Below are 16,649 nucleotides of genomic sequence, written 5' to 3'. Positions count from 1 at the left end.
CTTATGGGGACTGGGAGTTCCTGTAGTTTGTGTTTTTATTAAGGCAGTGGTTGGCTCTTTGTCTTGCTGCACCCACTCACCTAGGAATCAGATACTCTGCAGCACATGCGCGTTTACTGCAGGCATCATGCGAGGGGTTGACAGGTTTGAAGTATTCAGCATGAGATTTTTTTCAAGGGATTTCTAACTATTATCAGAACGTTTCTGGACTTTGAACCAGAATCAACCACGCAGTAAGATTTGCCATAGCAAGACCGTGGAATAATGCTGCTCTGATCAGTGGGTGAGTTCTGTGCTAATCTGTTGAAGAAAGAAATTTTGCACACTTGCAGGATGGAGATTGTTCCTGGGTCCCAGCTACCTGCCCTGCAGTCACAACGTGTGACAGACCAGTTCAGTTAGTCTAGGATCCTTTCATACTAGTGGGCAGTGAAAGATGCACACGAGCAAACTTTCTCACAGTGCGACTAGCCCACAGGGCAATACAATCCACAGTTATTAGTGTGCAAAATCCCTTCTCAGACTCACTCTGTCCTTCCCCTCCAGATGAAACTTTCCCTATGGGTAGTTATTCTGTAACTCATTACAGCAGAATTTGCTGCTCTTTCCCATGAAACTTCCTGCTGCAGGCTGGATTTTGCAGTGGTTACTGCATTGGTCTGAACCAGTCGGCATTTCATAGCATCTTTGGGAAGGTGAAGGATTTAGGGAAGTCTGGGGTAAGGGGGAAGGGACCACTCAAAATGTGCTGTAGGTGATGGTAAACTTGCTGGGAGCAAGTGAACAGGGGCTCCTTGGGGGCAGAATCCTGCCTGTGAGCCTCTAGAGAGGAGACGCAGGTGCTTGACTCTGGGTCCAAATGGTTAAGCCTGTGCTTAAGGAGGGAGAGGCTCCTGAAAGTGTTGGATGGTTGTAAGAGAAGGATCCTGAGTATCATAACGCGACTCAATGTATTGGAAGTCTTTGAAGTCTTCTCCTGACATCCATCCCGTACCAGCATCTTTCATCCTTCGCCAGCGCTTCCCCAGCTGAAGCTATTAAAGGGAAACTACAGAAGCCATAAATCTTGGCTGTTAACATCTTCAGTGGTAAGATTTCACAATGAGCCCAAGTTGCTGCAAAAGATAAGAGAAGGCCTTGAAACCGAGGCAAGTTGTGACTGGTTCCCAAGAATAGCTGAGCTTCACAGCTTCGTTGGGGGTCCCTCCAGGTTACTTGCTCACAGGCGCTGTAGCTGGCTCTGCTGCTGACTCCGGGTGCCCTTGTGTGAGTCACCCAGCGCGTGTCTGCAGCGTGCAGCGCAGCCGGGAGCAGAGGTCCCCCGCTGTGACCTGACCTGAAAGGGTGAAGCAGTATCTGGGGGATGCTGTATGGAGGTTAAACAACCCAGCTGCAGCACTGCCCTGCCGTGATCACACTGCTTCCAAGATTGATCGTACACCCACAGGGAGCTGACCTTACAAATGCACCCGTTCGGGTGGAGTGGGGGTGCATGTCAGGGACCCCCTTTGCATGTGGAGGGTGGAGCACCTCTCCTGGCGTTAACGGGTCTAGGAAGGAATCCGGGAATCCTGATTCCCCAGGATTCCTGATTTGTCCCCCCGTCTGGTTGGAACAGGCAGCAAAAGGTGAGGGTTTTTTTTCCCTGTATCCTTACATTAAGACAGTGGCCGGAAGGCTCCTTGCTTTATCGGGAGCGTTGGTTTAACAGAGGAGAAAAACGCAGCCTGAATTGCTAGATAGCAAATGGGAATAATTCCTGGGAATGTTTCCTTAAGTGACTGGGAGCATTGTTAGTGGGCAAACTGGAATCAGTGCTACATTCATGATCTTATTTACACCCTTGTTGTGATCCTGATCTCTGCCCAGCCTAGAGTGCATATCTGTACAGAGTTCACTTCAGTATAAACACTTGGCTCTGCAGAATGTGTCAGTACATCACATCGTCTGCCAGGCGCCTTCCTGAGTGAGTTTTCATGGGAGACTTGTTTTTTTCTCATGTCATCTTCACAGCACCGGTCTGGCAAGGCTGCTCCTTCCAGCTGAGCAGCCGACCAGGAGGGAGCAGAGGGGTCTGCAAAGGAGAAGGCCGGTTACCACCTGAGAGGGCTGTGGCAGAACAGCCAGACATCTTTGCCCTCTCCATGCCACAGGCTGTTTTCCCATCGGCATTGCTTATTCCTGCAACTCCCATCAGTAGTGGCGGTGGAAGAGAGAGAACATGCCTCAGTGTGCCAAATGTTGCTCTGCAGATGCAGCTGTTTGATGGAAGGTCTTTGCCATCTCTGTGAAACCACTTTCCTGGCTGGGTAGGTGAGAGAACCTGCCACGGTGTCTGTGTTGGAGCACAGGGCTCAGGCTGCCCCTGGGGGCTGTCACCTTGTGCCATGCAGAGCACAGGCTGGGCTGAGAGGAAAGCAGGGGCATGGGGCATCTCATCACGTCTGGCCAAAGCCTTCCTGAAAACAGCCCCAACCTGCAAACCACTCACTCAGTCCTGCCAGTTTCAGTGGCTTTGCTCTGCCCACTCTCTTCCTTCAGGCATTGAAATGGTTCTCTGAATAATCTTCCGTTTGATTTTCTTGTTTTGATGTCTCCCCAGCATCACCAACTTAAAGCTGCCTTTCTGCAGGGAGACTGCCTGCCGCTCCGGCCGCACGCTGCCCCTCGGGGCTGCGCTTTTCTGTCCCGTCACATGCTGTGCCGAGGGGAGGCTGGTGTGTGCAGAGGGCAAAGCAGGACCCACTTGGACCCAGGAGAACTTCTGCATCTGACACTAACACCCAGACAAAGCCAAGGCTTTGAGGAGACAAATGCTGCATCTAGGAGTTCAGATCAGCAGCTGTTAATGAAAACCTCAGCAAGGCAAGAGCCTTCAGAGCTGCTGTTGCCTTCCAGAGATGGCTTTGCTCCCCATCAGGGCATATGCATTGCTCCCTTGGACCTTTTCAGAAAAGGAAGCCTCAATATTGGCTATGCAAATAAGGTGTGCTTTTTTTTTGTTTGTTTGTTTGTTTTTTTTGTTTTGTTTTTGAGCTGAAAACCAAATCTTCAATGTTTGCTGGCCCGCTGATAGACTGGAGACCTGCTAAGCCCTTCCTGGCACGGCGTTAGCACAGAAGTGCACAGTCCTCGCCTCTCAGCGCCTGCTCTGAGCAAGTGGTATGGGTCTCAGGGGATCAGGACTGCTGGGTCTGCTTCAGGCCATGAAGTTCTGCTTCATCCTCTCTATGCAAAATGGGTCCTCAAGGCCCTGGAAAGCATGTTTGTACTTCAGCTTGTCTGTCAAGGGCCTTTTTTCCCCCCTACTGCACAGCACCAGCCTTGCTCCCTGCGACCTGCATACACCAGGTGTGGATCTCGTCAGAGACCACTGGTTCTGCAGCCAGTTTTGCTTTGGGATCAGCCTGGGGCTCTGTTCCTGTGTGCATTGGCTCTTCCAAAAACGGTGCTGAAGGCAGCATCTGCTTCGGTCTCAGAGGTGGGAGAGGACCCCCAGAAGGGTGTGGGGCACGTGGTGGCAGATGGGGAGTGAAAAGCTCTTCTTGGAGCTTCCACAAGCTTCTTTGTGTCCGCGTGAGATCCAAGCGGCGTTAGGTCGGTAGGGAAATGCAGGAGGCAAACGAGGCAAGGCGCAAACTTTCTGCTGGTGGTTCAGCAGCTGTGGGGGCCGGCCGGCCCCGTGTCCCACTGTGCTTCTCGGAGCTGTCGGAACGCCCGCTCCTGCAGCCTGCCGGCTCCGCGCCGCGTTTGGAGCCCCTGCCGGCGGGGCCGAGGCGCGGTGGAGCCCGCGGGGCCGGCAGGGGGCGGCCTCGGCCCGGGAACCGCGGCCCGGCCCGAGCGGGGCAGGGCAGGGGAAGGAGGCCGGGAAGGGGCCGCGGGGCCGCGGCCTGGCCCCTCCTGACAGCCGGGGGCGTGCAGGGGCCGGGGGGGGGCCTCCTGTCCCCTCCCGTGCCGCATCCCCGGGGCGCGGGTGCGGGTCAGAGGTGGCCTCGGAGGCGCTGCGGGGACCGTGGGTGGGTGCTGGTTTCCTGGGCTGTCCTCCAGGCGTTGGGTGTCCTCAGCTGTGAGGGGAGCGCAGGGATGCTCTGAAGACTGAACTCAGAGGTGCCCGCACAGGCAGGACCCCACGCGAGGCTGTGGGTTTCTCTGGGAAGTTTGTGGTGTTTTGTCCAGCGGCACCGCGGGGAGGATCCCGCCTCGTGCATTGGGTGCGGAACGCTGGAGGTTGATGGGTGCCCAGCAGGACATCTGGACAAGTGCCTCTGACCGTGGTATTTCGAGGGCCATCTCACTCCATAAGGCGTCTCCTTGGCCTGTGCCCGTTGGCTTCCCACGGAGGAACCTGAAGCACGGCTGGATGCCGGGGTGGTTCCTCACTGCGTGCGGTCTGTGCGGTGCCCGGTGTTAATTAGCAGAGCTGACTTTAGGCTCCTGAACTGACCTGTGCTGGGCTCCTGCCCTGCCAATGGGACGTGGCTTTCACAGCACTCAGTCGCTAATCACAGAGATCGTGGTCTGTATGGCAAGCTGGGTTGATGGAGCTCTAGTGAAGCGGGGAAGTTCCCCGCTGCAGGTATGCAGTGAGGCTTCAGGGTCAGTGGAGAACTGATGGAGAAGAAAAGAAAAATGCCTCTCACTCCTTGGTCTCTTCCACAGTACTCATCAATTCATTCTAGAAAAAGCTTAACAGTGAGATCTGAAGGTCTCATGTCCCCATTTTGCCGGCAATAGATGGGACAGGTAGGGTGAGGGTGGGGGAGCCAGGAGTTACCCCAGCTCTCTCAGGTTGGTGCCCTTGCTGCTTAAATGGTGTGGCCACTTTTGTTAACCACAGCAGATGCTCAGAGACTCTTGGCTGCTCTCTGGCAGGGTAACTGTCCTCACTTTGTGCTCCCCAGGCTCCTTCACAGCCATTAATATGTGAAGAAGTTAGATACACATTTAGCTCATATTCTTTGCTATTAGCAGGTTTCTATAGATGCCACAGAAAGCATGTTATTAAGGCAGATGAAAGGCCAAAGAACGAGTTTGCTGTGCTTGTGCATGCCCATGGGGTGAGTTTTCTACCCCTCCCCCATTTTTATTGTATTCATCCTGCATCAAAGTTGCTTCGAGAAGCAAGTGAGCTCTCCAGAAAGGCCCTGCAATGGTGGTAATGGAGCAAAACCACAAAAGTGTTTCACTGCTTGTGAAGTAACAGACTGATGGCTGGGCTGAGCCAAGCTGACAGGTTGATCTTTTGCTTCCTGCAGCCTGTTGTTCAACTGAAAAAAAGGCAGCCCCGCTCCTTCCTGGAGGCTCTTCCACCAGCCCTGCTTGCTTGCTGACTCTTGCATTCCTCCTTCCACATGTTAGATTAATCGCTCCAGTTGGAGCCTGGAGTGACTGGGCAAGGCAGGACATTCTGCTGTTGACATTGCTACTTTTGACTAAGAGAGGCCAGAGGTTTTGGACTCACCCTGGCCAGTATGTGTGGGCAATCTCCTTGTGGAGTTTGGCTACTCCCTGTCGCAGACACAAAGGGAAGCTGGAGCCCACCTGTGCATGCACATGCTCCCTGTCGGGGGGATTTCTCTTTGCAGAACCATGGCTTTGCTGTAGATACCCAAAGGGCAGCCAGGTCCCAAGCTGGGCAGCAGCAGTCTGGACAGGTTTGGTAAGAAATGCAGCTCTGTCCCGGGACTGGGCAACTGCCACGGTGCAGCTTTTGGGTGGTGGGCAAAGCAACGTCTTGGTGGGGGTCTTGGTGGAACTGTGGACAAGGGGTCTGCTGCTGCAGCACGGCCAGGTCTCTGTAAAGCCTCTCCTGCCTCTCCTGCTGGCTGTGCAGCTGCCAGAGGCTGCTCTGCCTTTGTGCACACCGAGCATCACCCCTGGAGCTCTCATACATCTCATCTTGGGGAGCTTTTGGCTCAACGTACGTACCCCATCTGCAGACCTAAATCAGTCACACAGCTGCACTGGACCTTCCTTCAGATCTATCCCTTAGGATTGCCAGCCTTAAAAAGAGGAACCTGGCTCCTGCCTTGCTCAGCTCAAACCACGCATGGGAAGACGTTGGGAGAGGCTGTGCTGGAGCCTCAGGAGAACAGAGGCTTTCCCCAGGGTTTTTTTCTGGGTGGTTCTGCACCACTTTGGTTGCTGTGCTGTCCTGTGCACGTCTGCCCCAGCTGAGAAGTCAGGGCTGGAGGCTGTAAGGTCAAACCTCAAAGGTAAGTGGCTATTTCTGGAATTTCACAGAGAGGAGGCAGACATTGGGAGCCTCAAGCAGGCTACATGAAGGGACATCATGTATTGTCTAGAGAAACGAGTAGTGGGAAGAAGCATAAATCCCCCCTGTGCAAACGGGAGCTGAGGAGGGAAGATGATGTCCAAAAGAGAGGACACAAGGTGCAGAGTTTCCCACCATCTCTGGCTTTGCAGCAGAGGCCAGGGTAGTCTCAGCAGGCTGGGGAGCCGCCACCACTGGGGGTGAAGGATGTGTTACAGCGCTCAGATGTTTGTCTATGTAAACATGAGCGCGCCTTGGGCGAGGGAACAGGTTCGGCGGCTCCCTGGGCTCCAGCGCTATTTCTCTGTGATTTGTATGCACATACTTGCGTGTGGGCACATTCACTCACCTATGTGCTTGTCCCACCATAAACACACGTCTGAGATCTGAACAAAAGTTCAAATACATATTGTCCTTGTTTTATTGTCAACTGTTTCTAGTCTCGTTGAGCACTGCAGTTTTGTAGTGCTTCTGGGTATGAGAAGGATTATACAAAATGGAGCTGTTGTAGGACTGTAATTTCAGAGAATTTTTCTTACCATTAATTTTTTCTTTTCTTTCTTTCTTACTCTACTTAAAAAAAATACACACACACAGAAAAAAAAAAAAAAACACACACACTTCTTTTGTGCACTTTGGACTGAGCTTGTCATATTTCTTAGAGTCTCCAGTGACTCCTTCATACTACAGACTTTCTGGAGTCCTTCTTGTTAGACCAAGAACTGCGTGATTCATTGTGTGCTGGAGATTTAATACTGCACGTAAAACATTCCCGGTTCAAATTTGTTTTCTTTCTTTTCCCCCTTCCCTCTTTTTTTTCCCACTCATTCTTGGCTTCTCACTTACATCCTGGAATTTTTTCACAAGATATAAAATAAATACATTCCCAAATATGTCCAGGAGGAAATGATCTGCTTGGATTTTTCAGCTCTTGCTTTAAGGCCTTGCACGGTTTGGTGCTGTTCACGGCTGCGTGTTGGGAGGCCGTCTGAAGATGCACAGTGCTTTGGGAGCAGCCCAGCCTCTGCGTGCAGCAGGGCTTCTGTGTTTGGCGACACATGTTGCTTGCTGAAAACGTTTGGGGTTGCTTACCCAATGATAGAGGCAGATTGTTAGTGCAATCAAAGACTTTCCTGATCATTTAACATGGATAACTTCTTTAGGTGACTTTTAAGGTCATGGGCCCTGTGATGGCATGTCTCATGCCAGCATTAATCAGCAGGTGCTTCACTGGTTTGGTCCGATATCACTTTTATGTTGAACAGCCACTCCAAGAGCAGTGGCCAGGGCCAGCTTCCTCTGAGGACAAAGTCGTCTGACGGGCAGTTAAGTGATGACTTGAACCTGGGAAGAAATACCTGAAGCCTTTAATTATTAGGTTGCCTTATGCCTGCCTGTAGCAAGGTGTATCGGTCCCAGGCTCTTCTTCATCTGCATTTTTTAAATGTATGGTAATGAATTCAAGTCATTCAACCATGACCTGAGAATCAATTTTTCAAAGGAGCCCAAGGCTGGATTTCCCAGGACTTGGTTAAGAGCAGTGGGCTCTTAAGTGTAGTCCCTTCCCAAAGTCCTCGCAGCGTCTGATTTCCAAAGGGAATGCAGCACCCCTGTGGTTTCCGTTGGCCATGCTGTCCAAGGAGCCCTTTCCTGGGCACAGCGTGTCTGAAACAAGGTGGTCCTGCTCGCTTTGCTGCCCGAGGACGTGCTGCCTGAAGCAGTACTTGCCAAGCCTGCAGGAGACGGAGTTGCATCAGCGTGGCACCTCACCTGCAGTTAGGGTGGATTAGCCTGGGTATAGCGGCACGTGAAGACACCTCGACCTCTCATGGGCCTGGAGCACCTCCTGGTTCTGCACCATGCCCTGGGGCTGTGTCAGCCTGCTGGGTGTTAACAACATCACCGTCCCTGGGGGTGTTTAAGGAAAGGTAGGAGGTGGTACTTAGGGACATGGGTGATACTGGTGGTAGGGGAATGGTTGGACCAGGTGATCTTGCAGGTCTTTTCCAACCTTAATGTGATTCTAGGATTTTGTCACTTGCCTTTGACAGCTTTGGCCACCTCTGCTCCCTTCCATCCCTCTCTCTTCCCACCAAACCAGCAGTTTGCATTGCCTCTGGGCCTTATGTTACAAACCTACAAATCTTTTTGGTGGTTTGGGCCCCTGTGCTTGACTGGGCTGCTATCCCTCTGCTTGAGTGACTCGAGCAGCTCCTGTGTGTGTGCAGATATATATATGGCGAGCAGCTTTCCTGCTTCTGTGCGTTGTGGAAACCCCTCAGGGGGCTAATGCAATTCCTGGCTGCTGTCGCCTCTTTGCTCTGCTCAAGGAGCTGCCTGGAAAGGCAGCAATAAGTGCATGGGCTTTGCTTGACCGGTGTGTGCTGGGACAGGCCCAGCTGGGGAAGGCTGGGCCCAGCCTGTGGGCAATGCTGGCGAAATGCCTGGGGCCTGGCTGCCGTCGGCCTGGCGCCAGGCACCGTCCCAGGAGACGCAGCCAGCTGGTGCCCAAAACGGGCTTTGCAGGGTGGATTTTTTTGGGGGGAACTCTGTTCCTAGACCCCCTCCTCCAGAAGAGACCTCTACAGCACCTCAGCCTCGGAGCAACGAGTGAGCTGTCAGCAAGTACCTTTCTCGGGTATCCCTGTGCTGGTGGCCCCAGCTCCTGGTCCCATTCCAAGCTCTGTATGCCCAGAGAAGGGGTGTCTTGTCCTGCCTTGTGGTGCTTCCAAACCTCCCCTTTCCTGGGGAGAGGAAGCAATGGGGTTGGGACCAGCTCAGCAATGGACCGGAGGCCATAGGTTCAGTCTCATGCTTTTTTCTTTACCTTTGTCCATGCTCTTAGCTTCTCGTTGGCCAGCGAAAGTCAAAAGGGCTTTTCCAAGAGAGGCTTCTTCCTCAGGTGCATCAACTGCGTCCCTGCTGCCCCCTGTGCCGGCTGCTGCAGATCCCGCGGCGGAGGCCCCGGGCTGCGTGCCCCGCCGGGCGCAATCAGCCGCCATCGCGCCATGGAGCCTGTGGCGGCTGTGGGCCGGCTCCCTGGAGCACCCCAGCGCTGCTTTCATTCAGCAGCCTGTAAACACGGTGGTTCAGGCATTGCTTCAAGTGTGGTTCAGCCATCGCCGCTGTGGGGGCTGCAGCTTCCCGGCTGGGGTGGGGCTGGCAGCTGGGGGCTGTAATTGATTCAGCCACCCAACTTTAATCCACCTCTGTCGGTGAGTCAGTGCCCTGAGGGGCTCAAGTTAAGAGCTAGGGCTCCCTATATATAGTCAGTGGGGCTGCTAGGCGGCAATTTAGGAACCTGCCCCTCCCTGTTGGCTACCTGGGTACCACAGGTAGGGAGAAGTACCCTGAGATGGGGAGTTAAGCAAGGCTGTTTTACTTAATGCTGGGACCAGACAAGGAGCCCGTGGTCAGTTGCCACAGTTCATCTGCGGCTGAGGCAACTTCTTAAACCACTTGAATTCACTCCGAAGCAGGCGCCTGGGTGTGCTGCTTCTTGGTGCAGAGCCTGCCAGGCACTAGCCCTGGGAGCCTGTGCTCCCCCAGCCCTGAGGCTGTCGCTGTGCTCCTCAGGCAGGAGCCTGCGTGCGTTTCCCCAGTGTGCTGGGGGCCGGGAGTCCTGGTCCCCCACTGGGGCCCTGCTGGCATTCCTGGCACTATGGCTTCCCCCTCCTGACGTCCGTTCCCATGTGCAGAGGTCAGATGCTCGAGCTCATCTGCCAGCCTCGTCGCCCACCAAGCCCCAGCAGAGCCGTTGCCACACAGCATGCAGGGCTGAAGCTCCTGAGCACCAGAGGAGAGGAGCCAAACCTCTGCCGCGCCAGGAGACGGAGGAGATGGCTTTAAATGGAGGCTTCCTTTGTGCCCGGCTTTGCTTTGTTGGCGAACAGCGCTTGGCTGGTCACAGCAATGTAGCAACTCCCCAGCACACATGTTAGTGGTTTTGAGGGCTAAATTGGACCTTGAGAATTAGCAGCCTTGTAAGTCAATAACAACATGTCCTAATGAATGCAAGATGTCCCTAGGAAATGAAGGCTCCTTCGCTCAACTGGGATCCTGTGACTGGGAGAGGACCAGTAAACAAGAAGGAATGTTTCAACTGGAGATGAGCAGGAGATACAAAGTCGACATCTAGATTTCAAACACGCCCCAAACGTGGGTGGTGGGGGGCACGAGCCATTTGCAGTTGTGAAACATGGCCCTCCGTTGCTGTCTGCTGTCTGAACGTCCCCTGCATTTCCCTTGGGTGGAGTGGGCTTTGAAAACCCGGCTGCTAAATGCCACGTTGTCCCCCCGCCCCTCTCCATCACCGTGGGGTGGAATTACTCCCTGGAGCCGTCCCGCCGAGCTCGCAGCAGCGCCTGCCTTCTTGCGCAAGGGCTGTTTCCCTCTGCCCCCCCTCGCAGCCTGCCTTCACAAATGCGCCCTTCTGGCGAGGCCGCTCACGCCTGGGCAGCCCTGGATGCGGCTGCTACATACGGGAGGATGGAGCGAGGCTGCCCATCCCAGAGGAGGTTTGCGCCCAGGGCCTGGGCACGCTGCAGCTGTGGGGAGGAGGCGGCAGGGCAAGGGGCTGGTTTGCAGCTGGTGGCAGCATGTCCCCGCGGGGGAAAGGTGCTGGTGGGGATCTGTGCTGGGGCAGCCTGTGTGCTCAGCGTGGACAGAGGTGTCTCGGTGCCATCTGTGTGGCTCTGCCACCATGAGGGGCCAGAGCAGAGGAACAGCAGGGCCAGCTCGAGCCTTCGCTTGCTGCACCTCTCCCACTGCTGTGGGGAAGCCGCTGTCAGCCGCTGCCTGCAGCCCACCCCAGCCAGTAGCTCCACGCTTCCTGAGCCCTCCCGTCCTCAGCCCCGGCAGCTGCTTTCGCTGCCTAACACTGCGCCACATGGAAAGCTCTTCTTTCTGCGGGTTTGCAGACTTGCTGCCTGATCCTCTCAGGGACTAGTGCTGCACTGAATTAGGAGTTTAATTCCCAGTGCCTTGACATATATTTGATCATTCCTCTAATTGCACGTGACACGTACACGGGTCTCTGCTGTGTCAGAAAGCAGCTGGAATGTCTTTCTGTCCACGGCTCTGGGCCTTGAAGCATTCACCACCATGCCTTCTGCTGACACCCCCAGTATAATGCAATCCAAATGTGTCCTGTGCAAGGGCCAGTGCGTGCCGACATCCTTGCGGCATGATGATTGCTCACAGGCGTGCCGGGTAGCTCAGATTAAAGCCTTGCTTGCAAACGCAGATGATGCTCGTGAGTGACCCTGCTCCTCAAAGCACTGGAGCCCCCCGCTCCTGGAGCACCTTGTGCTGCAGCTCCTGAATAGAGGCATCAGGATTTTAAGGTGTGCTTGGCCATGCTGCTCGGTGCAGATGGGGGAGCTGGGGTTCATGCACAGCACGTGGCCAGGGACTGCTGCTGGTGACGTCCCTGTGTGCTGCCACTCTGCGTTTTGTCCTAGGCCAACCTTGCTGCCCTGCCCATGGAGCCCGCGTTCAGCTAAGCCATGGAGCAGGTCTCTGCCCCTAAAGCTGCTCCGGGAAGAGATCGAGGAAAAGGCCAGCTCAGTTTCACTGTCATCACCTCCTCCTTGTTCTGAAGTCACCGTAGTTTCAGGTATGTTTAGCAGATGATTTATATTCATCACCCATTAAAGGCAACACTTGCTGTTCTGTCCTGCAGGCTGGCTGCCTCACAAACCCTAGTGCATGACAGCACACCACCCAATTGTTTGTTGACCCCAAGCTTTCCTCTGCCAAATTATCTCACTAGCTTGCAGCCAGGCTCCCAACTGGTGTGCAGCTTTGCGGCAGCAGAGCACGGCCTGTGATGCTGCCTGCTGCTCACACACAAGGTCTGGGACATCAGCCGGACAGGGCAAGTGTGCACGTCCCTCAGGTGTAAACACCTAAGAGGGAGACTGCAGAAGCCCGTTGCACATGTCATCTCATGGCAGCCCCAAAACTGGTCAGGGAAAAAAATGCTGCATTTTGCTAATGTCTCTCCAGCACCCGCCTTGGCATTCAGCTGATACCTAATATAGCTGGTGCTGAGCTACCTCTGCCTGGTTCATGTAGCATACCTACACTGGTGTGACACATGACTTTCTCCTATGGCTGTTGGTACAAGTGCCTGATGGTACACGTGTCAAGTGGCTAGCAGATCAGCTGGAACAAATGGTTGGACCTCAGGGATTGGGATTTTCCCTGGGAAGGTGGACCGGGGATTGGGTTTTTCCCTGGGGAGATGGAACCTCTTTGGCCTCCCCCCCTCAAACCAGATGTTTTCACAGACCCTGTAGCAGCTTGAGACCCCTCCCATCTCCATTGAACTTGGAAATGGGCTGAAATGGTGCTGTTGCCATATAAATGCCCTGGGGTGGATGTGAGGCTGAACCCTGGGAGCTACCTGGATGCCTGGGGAGCAACAAGCTCCCGGTGGGTCCGGATGCTGCTGCTGCTCAGCCTGTGCACCTTTACAGGAGCAGGGATGGGAACATGGGAATGGCATCTCGGCAAGTGCTTGCCTAATCCACGCGCATGGAAATGAACTGCTTTGTGCGCAAAAAAGTTGTCGTTTTGCAGAGGCGATGGGTGTGTGCATGTGTGGGTGTTCAAACTCTGCAGAAGCAACCTTGAATGCCTGGAAAAAACTTCTTTGTGCATTTAATTAGTGGTAAATATGATTTACATGCGAGATGCCTCTTGGTCTGAATCTGCCTGCTGATTAGCAATTGCAGCCAATTTATATTGTGTACTTTGTTTGACTTAGACCACAACAGCACTACATGAACGTAACAGATCTTTCTGCCTTTGCATTTCAAAGCCCCGCTTGCACAGGGGTGTTATTGCACAATCAGCTCGCGCTGCTCCAAGATGGGACATTTGCCTGGGGAGTTTGGCCTCTGCTCCCCCATCGCCGGCCGCAGCTCTCGCCTCCGACTTTCTCTGCGGGCCGGGGACGGCTCCGCGCCATGAGTCAGAGCGCCCGGGTCTGCTGGCTCGGCGCGGCGGCGGCACTGGTTGGGGCTGTGTGGCTGCTGGCGGCGGCCGGGCTGGCTGGTGGGGAGCTCGGGACCACACCAGGCCCCCGTGCAGGGCTGCCCCCGCAGGTTGATGTGAACCACACTGTTTAGCTCTGAAACGGTGGCACTTGGAGCAGGTAGGGGCCTCTCCAAGCAGAAGTCCTGATAAATGTTGTTGCACACAGTGGTGACCTCTGAAAGCTCTGGTACTGCTTTTTTTCAGAGAGAGGAGAAAAGGAAATGCTCTGTGCCCGGGTGTATGTGTGCAGCCCCTGCTCTCTCCATGCATCCGGCGCTGCCCCGGGTGTCCTCGAGGAAAAGACATGGCACTGCCTCCTGAGCTGCAGGCCGGGCTCTGACCCCAGAGGCTCCTGCCCAAGCTCTGCCCACACCGAGGTAGTGGCTCCGCGGAGGCTGGTCGGGAGGGTTGCCCGGACATGTGCAGTATTTCCTGTGGTCAGTGTAAACCATTCCCATAAACAAGTATGGTGTGGTTTTAGTTCAGGTTCCTTTTTTTCCTCCTCTCTCCCCTTCAGTGCTTGTGTTAACAACCCGGGTCCTCTCCCCAGTCTGCAGTGAAGCACCCGCCGAGATGGGTGTGCTTGTGTCTTGTCCCTGCAAACCCCAGCAGAGCACCCGGGGAGGGTGGTGAGCCATGCGGTGGCTCTCCTCCTGCCCCATCCCTGTGCTGGGGGACAGGGTAGACAAGGCATGGCATGTGCAATAAAAGCATCGACATGGCCCCTAGGGTCTGGGCCCCAAAGGGAACAGCTCCTGCCCTCGGCTCCTTGTCCCAGCTCTCCGACGTGGACAAAGGGGCTCTGAGACTTCCTCTGCTTTCCCTTGGAGATGGAGTAAGGAGGGGCTGATGACTACCAATGGAGAAAAGGAGCACCATTTTGATGCCCTTATTTCATTCCAGGTTTTGTAACTCCAGGGCTAGACTCTACTCTGAATTTGTACTGACTTCTAGAGGTAAGGCAGGGTTCCTGGGATATTCCCAGAGGTGTGCAATGAGTGGATGTGCTGAGCTGAGATGCCTGAGCCTGCTGGCTCTCAGGTCAAACAGGATCTGGAGCAGCTCGGCCTCAATGCTGGCCATCGGAGGACCAGGGAGGCAGCCCTCACTCTGGCAGGCTCACAGTCTAAACAAACAAGGAGGAAAGAGGGGAGCGTTTAACCCAGTTTTACAGAGACAGCAAGATGAAAGCAGTTGCCTGAGGTCATTCCATAAGTCTGGGGCAGAGCTTGGATCTGGGCTCACACGTTACCCATCCTCACCCCAGCCTTGACGAGGCCGATTTGGGGCAGGCTCGCATCTGCTTGTCCTCTCCCCTGGTACTGTCCATCACTCTGAAACACTCCCCTGTGCTTTTCATCTGTGCTGCGCTGCCTCTCGCTTCTCAGCCCGAGGCCAGCATCTGCCCTGGGCCAGGGGTGCGAGCCCTGCGCCTCAGGGAGCTCCAGCTCCTCTCAGCCTTGGGGGGCACTGGCCCTGGCCCCAGCTCTGGCAGCGGCTGGGAGTGCAGAGCCTGCTGCCAGCATCAGGTGGGATGCAGCCAGGGCAGAGCTACAGAGCTGAATGGCTTTATGGGCCCCTGATGCCCAGGCACTTTCGGGCCCTGCTTGGGGAAATAGGGGTGAGACAGGGGCCTCATTAGGCACCTGTTAATTGCCCCCACTGCACTGGAGCAGGATGAGAAAGCATGCCCCTACACACCCCGTGTCCCGGTCCCTCATGGGGCTGTGTGTCCAAGGGTGACAGTGTTCAGGGTGGGCTCCACATCCCCATCTTCAGACTGCCAGGGGGCAGGGCCCACAGCATGTCCAGGCTCCCATCACCACCCACCGCTCATGGCCATGTCCTGGCCGTGCTTCCACGGCACACCAGTGAGGGCAGCCCAGCCGCCCCTGGGACGCCCACTCAGCTCCCTCTTGGGCCGGCAAGGCCGGGGGAATCCTGTGGGAGACCAGAGTCCTTCCTACTTTCCACCCAACTGGTGCTGAGGAGATGTGGGACAGGGACAGGGTGTCGGGAGGTGCTGTGGGACAGGGCCAGGCGGTGCCATGCAGGAGCAGTGCCAGGGTTTCCAATTCTCCAGCTCGACTCCAGGGTTCACTTTGGTCTGGGCAGCACTACAGCTGAGTTGGGCTTTTGGTGAGCTCTCATCTTCCCTTCTGTGGGTCTCATGAGGGTCCAGAGATCATCCTTAAACTGAGGAAGGCTCTGGAGTAGGTAATCACTGTGCTGGGAACTGGTGCCTTTGGGGTGCTTCAGTGTGATGAGCAGCAGCAGGAGTGCTTGTTAATTTTGTGTGAGTGCTTCCACGGGCGTTATATTTTTCCATGCTAACTTGCTGGTCAAGGCTGCTGACACAGGGTGTTTGCATCAGTGGGTTGGATTGAACCTGTACCCGGGAGTCAGTAAAAGTGCTCACAGCATGGGGCATTCAGGTGAATTGGGAGGGATGAGCCATGTGATGGTGAGCTCTTTAATTCCCAGTAGTTTTCACTTGATGTGGGTATTCACAGCAGCTTGGGGCTGCTGTCTGCCTCATTCAGTGGAGCTAGTTTCACTCCCCAGAAGGGAGAGCCCAAGCCCAGCCGTACTGTGTTGCTCGGAAGGGACCCACGCAGCTCCGGCACGTCGCAGACGCCGCTCTGCCAGCAGGAGGGTCCTGCGGAGCTCTGTTCAGCAGCAGCTCTCTGTGGGCTTCCTCCAAGCCAAAGCCATGGAACTGGCTGCATACCCAGTGGGCTGACAGCACGGTCCCAGCTGGCCTCTGCAAAGCTAAGGCAGCCTCGTGCGAGCGTAGGCTGAGGCAGGAGAGGCGAATGCTCCTTCCTCCCCAGGGAGCCCGCAGGCCCCACGGAGGTTAGCAATCCCTCCCTCGCCAGCTGTCCTGGCTGCAGCACGCCAGGGAATAGCTCCTCTATGAGGCCGGTGGCTCTGCAGCTGCACAAAGGGACCCCTGAAGCCACCGCGTCCCCGGGCTCCTCCTGCTGCTGGGCTGGTGCCTGCCCTTGTGCGAGGCACTTGCTGCTCTGGGAAGGCTGTGCTGGCAACATCTGCCCCACAGCAGCTTGCAGCTGCCCAGGTGCTGCCAGCATTCCTGCCCCTGTTTTTGTGGAAGGCCAAGGTTACAGCCCATGTGTGCAGGAAAAAAGCTGCAGAAGCAGTGCCCAGCCCAAACGCTTCTTGCGCAGAAGCATTATTCCTGTGTGGCTGAGCCACTGCAAAGTGTGTTTCTGAAATATGTATTTCTGGGCACCTTCAGCATCTTTCTACAGTGGCAAATAGAATGAAAGGGACTGGAATTTCCTCCTTTTGCTTGGGCTTGACCCAAGGT

Source organism: Anas platyrhynchos, chromosome 24 (genome assembly GCF_047663525.1).
Source record: "Anas platyrhynchos isolate ZD024472 breed Pekin duck chromosome 24, IASCAAS_PekinDuck_T2T, whole genome shotgun sequence".
Classification (NCBI taxonomy): Eukaryota; Metazoa; Chordata; class Aves; order Anseriformes; family Anatidae; genus Anas; species Anas platyrhynchos.
The sequence above is the reverse complement of the archived record's forward strand: the minus strand, read 5'-3'. Positions refer to the sequence as shown.